The sequence below is a fragment of the Orcinus orca genome, chromosome 1 (genome assembly GCF_937001465.1).
Source record: "Orcinus orca chromosome 1, mOrcOrc1.1, whole genome shotgun sequence".
Lineage (NCBI taxonomy): Eukaryota > Metazoa > Chordata > Mammalia > Artiodactyla > Delphinidae > Orcinus > Orcinus orca.
Window position 1 is genome coordinate 10795933 of NC_064559.1, and position 10044 is coordinate 10805976.

Below are 10044 nucleotides of genomic sequence, written 5' to 3' on the forward strand. Positions count from 1 at the left end.
TTTTTAATGAACCAGACACCTCTTGATCCAGATCATTCCCTCAGAGCCGTCTCCATAAGCCAAGGGCTCTCCTCACTACATCCAGAGCACAGGCTAAGACTCTGCATGTGACGGAAGGGAGTGGAAGTAGTCTCCAACATCATGAACACACCAAAGGGTTAATCACGTCAACCACAGCTGGATTGCCGCAGACCCCTGCCACATTTCCGCACTCAGTACACACCCAGGGAAGCTGTGTCTCACTGGATTTGTTGCCTAATCACCCAGCAGAAGAGTGCCACTGCCTCCTGGCAGTGCCTACTTTCACCCACCGCCTGCCAGCTTTCTGTTCAGCACACCGGTTGTCTATCAAACCCTGGCAATGGTGTCTCCATCCTGAGCTCTCTTCATCCCATTACAACCATGCCTCGAACTCACGTTTCAAAGCTCTCTCCCGCCCTGTATTTACCAGTGCACTTAGTTGTGCGGTGATTATGAATGTTTTGGGGATACTTTTTACTCAAGGAAAATGGCAACAAAAAATAACCCATTTTATATGATGGAACAGCCTCTCCCAGACCTGCAAAGTGCTAGAAGGGAAGTTGTGTTTCTTCCTTATGTTTTAGGAAATGCTCCCACCAAGGCCCAAGTCTTGGCAGTGGAAAGGACCAGCATTTGTTTTGAGTCTAATGAAGACTCTGAATATTGACTTGGAAGATCAACTCTTATGAGAAATGTATCAATATAAGGTTGTTAAATCATAAATTCATGTTTTGGTGTTTAATCCAGAGACTTAATTGGGATGCCAGGAGCCTGTGAGCCCCACTATCTGGCTATTATGTGTTCTGCCACAGCTGTGGAGGCTGCAAGACATGTCTGCAAGTCCTTCAGCCTGCTTGCCATCGGAACATGGGGTCTAGGGCCCCCCCTCTTGAGTCTGGGTGGAAATTTTTGACTGCTTTGACAAACAGAATGTGGCAGAGTGACACTGTCACCTCCCACACAAGTTCAGAAAAGACCCCACAGCTTCTGCTGATCTTTCTTGGGGATCTTCAGTCCAATGGACATATAAGAAGGTTCAGCTGGGCTAAGGCCAACTTGTGGGGAGGACACAGTGAGAGACCAGAGAAAGAGAGAGAGATGGATTACTGAGGAGCCTCCATTGTTCTAGATCTCAGCTGGTTAAGTCCCAGACCAGGCACCAGAAGGAAGATGCTACTACCTGACTGTGACCATAGGGAAACCCCTGAGCAACATCTGCAGAGCTGAGTCCAGTGAAACCCCAGATGCAGGAGCAAGACAAATGATGATTATTATTTTAAGCCACTGTTTTGTGGTAGTTTGTTAAGCAGATAACCAGAACACCAACTCTTTCTAAAGGTCTTTGATTGACGTAAAACATTGCGAGGGCTATGTCCTCATACTATCCCTAATATGACTACTGCTCCTACCCTGCTAATAATTAGCATGATAATGGATCCCATTTGCTGTGCTCTTTCTGTGAAGGCAGACTATGGTCTAATTGCTTTCTATACATCATTCACTTGTGTTAAAGACAACAGGCCCAAAATGTAGCTGCTTATGCCAAGCCTCATGCCACCAAACCAAGACTTAACAGTTAATTTAATTATAGTTTCCTCTCTCCCAGGAATGAAATCATAAACTAGTCAATCAGAAATTACCTGATCAGCACTAGTGAGGTCGTCTACCTGATAGACCCCTGCTGTCCCCAAAGGAAAGTGATCTTGCCACAACCAATCCACTTTTTGCTGGTATAACTTCCTTGTCCTGCTCCCCTCTGCCTATAAAAGTCTTCCTTTTGCACAGCTCGTCAGAGCTCCTTTCTATCTTCTAGATGGGATGATGCCCGATTCATGAATCATTGATTAAAGCCAGTAAGATCTTTAAAATGTACTAAGTTGAATTTTGTTTCTTTTTACCACAAAACTCTTCTGGCAGTGACAAGATATGAAGGAGACTTCTGACAGCCTCAGGGACAATAAGAATCACAAGCATTGGTACCAACGAACACTTTGAGTCCTCTGTCTTGCCGTTTCCAAGGGCTGTGGGTAAGATCGTCCCGGTTCTGAGCTCCTCTCTCTTTGCATTGAGCTCTGGATCTAATTGTCTTTTCAGTCCAGGACAGATCAGCTTGAGTCAGCAGATGGTTCCACCAAGAACCCAAGTCCCTAGCCCTTGGTTCAATCTTCAGTTCCCCATTTGATTGGAATCCCAGTACTCAGTCCCCATTCATTAGGGTCTACTGGTTCAGTCCTCTCCCCAGTTTCCAGTACCATGTTGGGAATTGCTGGTGATACACACAAGGCCTCCTGCTGGCCAGTCCATGGTAACATCTCTTTGGTTACTGCTGCTGTGCACATGTGGTAAAGGCTATTGCTCATGGAAATCTTGAAAGTCAAAACTGCAAAATTTGTGGGCATGGATCGAGCACTTAAAAGGTGAGAGTGCACTCACCAGCCACCTAACTCTAAGACGACAGTGTTGGTTAGAGAACAGTTTAGATGGACACTAACTCACCACCAACCTCAAGAAAAGTTCCGTGCAACGAGGTACATTATAAGACACCACATAATCCCCAGGCCAGAGGCACGTTCCTCTTAGGTATAAATTTGGCTGCGAGAGACCCAAGGCTTAGCTAAAGAAATGGGATCACTAAGTTCCAAAGACTTGACTGTGCCACCTTCTGATTTTATGTCTAAGAATTGTGGTCCTGAAAGATACAGATATCCAAAAATGGCAAAATCTTACTAAGACAACCCAGAATTACAATGGCCATTATGAGGAACATTTCAATCAGACAAGATCATTAATAAATGTACTTGAAAGAACAGGCTCCCAAATCAAACAAACAGAATAGGATACTGATTTTAGTTTGCATGCAAGGCCTCCAAAAAGTGTCAAAAATTCCAAAATAGCTTTATTAAAAGATTTGTTTCAAAAGGGTAATGAAAACTTAAAGACACAAGAGGTACCGAAAACAAAAGACTATAGGACTTTTGGAACTCCTACTGTCCTTCTCTATTCTTTTTTTTTTTTTTTTAAACGTGCCACTTTTAAATACTAACGTATTTCATTTGTTATCACATAGTAATTTTAGATGTCCTTGCTAGAACTCAACTTTGATTTGAGTGTCTTCTTGGGCCTCTCACTGTTGTGGTCTCTCCCCGGAGCACAGGCTCCGGACGCGCAGGCTCAGCAGCCATGGCTCACGGCCCCAGCCGCTCCACGGCATGTGGGATCTTCCCGGACCGGAGCACGAACCCGTGTCCCCTGCATCGTCAGGCGGACTCTCAACCACTGCGCCACCAGGGAAGCCCCTCTATTCTTTTTTACTTGAGTAGTCATTCTACTAATACTGTCTAAACTGTCTTTCCACTCTGAAGAGACTACATGACCATAAACAAAAGCCTGCCAAGTTAGTGCCTTACAGATACGCCATATTTATTTCAAGGGAGAATCCTGTATGGACCCCTCCCAGGGTTGATGGGACTCTGAGGGTTTTTCTGGTAAACTGCTACATTATTCCCTTAGACAACCAAGGGAAACTAAAATTCAAATGAATGGAAAACCTTACCAAGTACTGGTAGATACTGGCACCTCCAGCTGGGATCCTGGGGAAACTGGCAAAAGTTGGCTAAGAGTGTGAATTCTTACCAGAATCAGCTGTCCTGAATCTCTGTCTGTAAGTGCCCACTTGAAGGAGGAAAATAAAATTTCATGTTGTCGCTTCCTTTTCAAATCCAGACCCATTGGTTATTGATCCTTTCTCTCCCAGGGGCAGCCATTACCTTTTAGTTTGTCTTGTTGTGTGTCCTGAGAACTTGACTTGGTAACTGTCAGGTAGGGAACCCTAAAATATGGACCGACATAAATGTGGGTTACACCCCATTTGCAGCTACATGTGGCTGGACAGAAAAGTGAGTTGAACTTCATATATATATGTAACTGAATCACTTTGCTGTACAGCAGAAATTAACACAACATTGTATATCAACTATACTTCAAAAAAAAAAGAATATACAATGGAGAAAACAGCCTTTTCAATAAATGGTGATGAGAAAATTGGACAGCTGTACACAAAAGAATCAAAAAAGACTACTTTCTCATGCCATATACAAAAAATAAACTCAAAATGGATTAAAGACTTAAATGTAAGACCTGAAACTACAAAACTTCTAGAAGAAAACATAGACAGTACACTCTTTGACATCCGTCTTAGCAATATTTTTTTTGATCTCTCTCCTCAGTCCAGGGCAACAAAGGCAAAAATAAATAAATGGGATTACATCAAACTAAAAAGCTTTTGCTCAGCAAAGGAAACTATCAACAAAACAAAAGGGCCACCTACTGAATGGGAGAATATATTTGCAAACAATATATCTGCTATCATAAAGGCAAATAACAAGTGTAGAGAAAAAGAAACCCTCATGCACTATTGGTGGGAATGTAAATTGGTGTAGCCACTATGGAAAACAATATAGAGATTCCTCAAAAAATTGAAAATAGAACCACCATACAATCCAACAATTTCTCTCCTTGGTATTTATCAAAGAAAATGAAAACACTAATTATTTGAAAAGACATATGCACCCCTATGTTCATTGCAGCATTATTTACAATAGCCAGGATGTGGAAACAACCTAAGTGCCCATCAATAGATGAATGGATAAAGAAGATTTGTGAAATGGATAAATTTATATGTACATGTATGTGTGTGTGTGTGTGTGTGTGTGTGTAATGGAATATTACTCAGCCATATAAAAGAATGAAATCTTGCCATTTGTGACAACATGGATGGACCTAGAGGGTATTAAGCTAAATAAAACAAGTCAGACAGAGAAAGACAAGTACTGTATGAATTCACTTATATGTGGAATCTAAAAAAAAGAGGAAGAAAAAAAGATAATGTAACTGGATGGGTGGATCAGCCCCTTGATATCATTTAAGTTACAACCCAATTCCTTAAGGAATTAAAAGCAACTGTCCTTATCTTACAAATCTTTGGAAAACCAGGAACGCAGCTCTAGAAACAGTTCAAAGCCAGCCTATCCTTTTTAACCAGTCCCAAAACCTTCCCTATTCATGTCAAAAGGCTTGTAAGTATAGTTAAAATTCTGGCCTTAGGAAACAAAAGTCTTTCTTGGAGAAACTCTCATTCTTTCTCTGTGCCTTTGATATGTAAATGTTCTACCTGGTCTTCTCTTGAAACTGAGGGCCATCTCTTTGAAATGCAAACTTCAGAGAGCTGGTTTTTTCAGAAGGAGAGAAAGGATGAGGGAGACTTCAGAATTTAGGCAAATGAAAAATCATGTGTCTTCACAAATATTAATAAAATGCTTTAGCCATCTGAGCTGGTAATCTTAACTCATTGTATCTGCCAGAAACACAATTTAGATCTAACTTCTTTTATAACTAGTGAGTTTTATATTATTGCACCTGATTCATGGCTAAAATTTTGGAACAGAAATTCTAAGGTCTCTGTTTGCATCTGTATGTTTAAGTGTGTCTGTATACATGTGTTGTAGACATTTTTCTATCTCCAGATAGTATTGCCAAAATTAGTTTATAATAGAGCTCTATTTAATTGGCTCAAAGAAAATTAAGCACTTACATGAGTTAAGTATTCCTAAAACTCTCAGAAATGTAATAGAAACTAACCCAGATGATTTTCAAGTTCATATGATCTGGGAAAATCTGGTAATTAAAACCAGTTTCAGTTGATTGGTTTAATTAAAATAAGCATGTCCTTAGAGTTATCAGCATTAAATATAATATTTCTATTCTCAAATAAGATCATGTTATCTCTGTTACAGAATTTGTCAGCAAGAAAAATAACCTAAGATGATGAAATATCTCATGAAATTTTCATGAGTAATCTAAAAATAATTGTTACGAACAAGTGAATTAAATAGATGTAAGTGAGATAAAAATTTCTAGGTGAACTTTCAGCAAAAATTATGTTTTAGGTATGTTTACTTAAACCATTTACACAAATATTTTTGGTATCCTATCCTGAAACCTTAGAGTTTTGCTAAGTTAAATTAAATGACGATAGTCATTGAATATCTAGATCACTTCCAAGCAAAAGAAAATACTGGAGTATTAAATACTGAACATAGTTTATCTACTTTTGGATACAGAGAAACTTAAGATATGTGAGATTATTAATAAACATGTTTTGTGTCACATGGAAACTTTACTATGGGGAAGAACATACGTCTAGAAATTAATCAGTATATATAATTAAAACTCCTTAGAGGGACTTCCCTGGTGGTCCAGTGGTAAAGAATCTTCCTTCCAATGCAGGGGACGTGGGTTCAATCCCTGGTCAGGGAACTAGGTTTCCACATGTCGCGGAGCAGCTGGGCCTGTGCGCCACAACTACTGAGCTCATGTGCCTCAACTAGAGAGCCTGTGTGCCACAAACTTCAGAGCCCACGTGCTCTGCAGCCTGCACACCACAACTAGAAAAGAGAAAACCCACATGCCACAACTAGAGAGAAGGCTGCGTGGCGCAATGACGAGCCTGCGTGCCACAATGAAAGATCCCGCACGCCTCAACAAAGATCCCACATGCTGCAACTAAGACCCAATGCAGCCAAAAAAAAAAAAAAAAAAAAAAAACTATTAAAAACTCTTTAGAAATAATAAGAGTGAAAAGAAATAACTGTGTATGAAAAGCTGATAAGGAAAGTAGAATGATTGATTATTCCAGAATGAGCAAAAGGGGGGAGGGGGAGGGAAACAGTACAAAAGTGTGGAAGGTTTGTGGAAAAGGAATCTTTTGAAAGTTATGTGTGATCAAGCTGTCTAAGATTGGAATGAATTTATTTAAGTAAAAAAAATGTAAATTTGAATATTAAGTTTACTGGTACAAAATTAGAATTTGGGTTTCTCTTGCTAAAAGGAGAAAGACTTTTTGGAATTTTGGTCTGCTTATAATAAGAAATTGTAAACAAAGGTTTTTCTTTACCTTTTAAGTGATATGCCTGGACATCACAAATTTTGTGTCCTACCAAAATAACTTACCATGTTTCACATTGTCTTTATCATGTCTTTGATTACTTAAGAAAACCCAGTCTTCTCAATACTAAAAAAGCTAAGTTTTGCTCACAACTGTGTAACCTTCTGTATTTGCCTTTAGCATGTTCTATTGTCACTTTGGCTAAATGGATATATTTGACAAACTTCCCCAAATCTAATTCTAGATGAAGTTTTTTTGACCTTCAATTAAATTTGGGATTTTCCAGAGAGCCCCTGGAACCTCTCAAAATATTTGTTCTGAAAAAAAGGAACATCTCCTTATAAAATGGGAGATGTTAAACTAATTAGGCTTAAATGATATGTTAAATTACATGAGAAGCATTGTCAAATAAGAAGTGATACTAAGCCTTCTTTATGTGGTATTTATATAGGTATATGTTATAAGTGTTTCAGAAATTTTATGAGTTTCCTGAAGTCTGGTATATCATGGTATGCTATCAGTCTTAATTCCAGTTATCATCAAAATGTTATGTGTCACAGAAATGATCAAATTTCTTGTCAATTCCATTATAATGAATGCTCATCAGATCTTTAATCATGGGCATTTTAAAGTCTTTTGTCATCTACAGACAGTTGTTTTACTCTAATGCTTTTGCAAAATTGAGATTCATGGAAAGGACTGTACCAAGAACTCTTGGTCACCAATACTGCTGCCAAATTACAAGGTGTCAAAACTTGGGTGGATATTTTGCAACTAAAAAGGCTACACCTGACACCTGTGCAAACACTGGAGACCTCAGAATCAAATTGACTAGGAAGAGAAGTAGCCAACGTCTAGGTAGACTGCTTAGTCCTGAGACATCAGATCAAGAACATTCTTTCCATTCCTCCTCCCCCTCTGACCGTCATTTTCCATAAAGGTTTTTATGATTCTTTTGTCCACCTTTTGCCTTGCCATGGTCTGAAAAGATAATACCTTTGTTCACATATCTCAGACCACTGTAAAGGGGGTAGTCCAACACCCAAATGACTGTTGGGTTTGCCATGACCCTGGTGATTATGTGGCTCTGGTCAGGGCAAACTTCTCCCTGATTTCTAATGCTCAGTTTTTCTAGAACAAACTCAGACCCACCCCACTGTGTCAAACTCTCTAACCGTGGAGGTCCACTTCCCTGTCTCTTGTTAACAACCTCAGAGCTGGGGAATCTTTGTCCAGGCTCTAGACAAAGAAAGGGAAACAGGCAATGGTAACCAAAATAAAACCACCTCTGTGGTCTCCAGAACCTTGAATTCTACTGGCCTCCGTGGCTGTCATCTTTCATCTCTGAACCACAGACTCAAATGGGAATTACCAAGAGGCACTCATTGTTCAAAATTACCTCCCTTTCACGGATCTCTATTATCCTGACTAGGAGTAGGTGCAAATAAGTCTATGACCAGGAACCTGTCCTTAACTCTTGAAGATACTGCAGAATCTGCTACTAAAGCAATAGATACCCAACAGGAATACTTAGACTCTCTGAACAAAGTTCTTGATAACAGGATAGCCCTTGATTATCCTTCAGCCAAGCAAGGAGGTGTCTGTGCTGTGGCCAACACCTCCTGCTGCACCTGAAATTGAAATGCCCAAGGTCGCGAGGCCCCTCCACAAGACCTCCAGAGTCGAGAGTCAAAGCCAAACGGCAAGGGTCATTTATTGCAGGTTCGAACCTAGACCTCCGCGCACTCGTTGCCGGTGACGCTAAGAGGTCCTGGCGGAGTTTAGTACAGCTCTTTTATAGACCGGTACAAACATAGTCGCCGATTGGTTGACTTTTAAACAAAGACACTAGTCGCCGATTGGTTGACTTTTAAACAGAGACACTAGTCGCCGTCTGATTGGTTGGACGGTTGCGGGGGGGGGGGTCAGCAGGCGTAATTACAGAAGCGAGAGCGGCTGGTTAAGTTTCGGTTTCCTGAGGTTTTGTTTCTCAATTGGAAATACTTAAGGCGGGGCCATGGTCGCAAAAAGAAATAGTGCAAACAGGAGGACTGATGCAACCCTAGCAGTGCTGCGGCCTCCACCAGCCCAACGGCAGGGCGGCGGGAGGCTGTGCGCCCAACTTCAGGCGGCGCTCCCAAATGTGGCAAGCCCAGCGCCGCGCCCTGGAATGGTCCTTTTTCGGCCCTTCTCCTCCGGAAAGAACAGAAAAGATATTCCAGGAAAAGCACAAATTGAATGCAGGGCGTCAACTCAGTCCTATTCCCACCAAAGTAGAACATAGCCCCCTCAAAATAACACTTCTGGGGAAGTTGAAGCTCAGTTACATAAGGTCACTGAGAAAGACTTGGCTTAAAAGGTGACTCCTTCAATGGAGTCTTTCTTGGACTTATTTCATTTTGATTGGTTTGGGTCTTGAGGACCATGGCTCCAAAGTGCACTCCAAACATCAGGAATTATCCTGCTTATAATAATCATAGTTGTTTCCCTGGTGCACTCTATTCTCTCAAAAGATTTTTTGATATTGAGCTGCATGAGCTGCTTGTAAATTTTGGAGATTAATCCTTTGTCAGTTGCTTCATTTGCAAATATTTTCTCCCATTCTGAGGGTTGTCTTTTCGCCTTGTTTATGGTTTCCTTTGCTATGCAAAAGCTTTTAAGTTTCATTAGGTCCCATTTGTTTATTTTTGGTTTTATTTCCATTTCTCTATGAGATGGGTCAAAAGGGATCTTGCTGTGAATTATGTCATAGAGTGTTCTGCCTATGTTTTCCTCTAAGAGTTTTACAGTGTCTGGCCTTACATTTAGGTCTTTAATCCATTTTGAGTTTATTTTTGTGTATGGTGTTAGGGAGTGTTCTAATATCATTCTTTTACATGTATCTATCCAGTTGAGATGATACGGTTTTTCTCCTTCAATTTGTTAAGATGGTGTATCACATTGATTGATTTGCATATAGTGAAGAATCCTTGAATTCCTAGGATAAACCCACTTGATCATGGTGTATGATCTTTTTAATGTGCTGTTGGATTCTGTTTGCTAGTATTTTGTTGAGGAATTTTGCATCTATGTTCATCAGT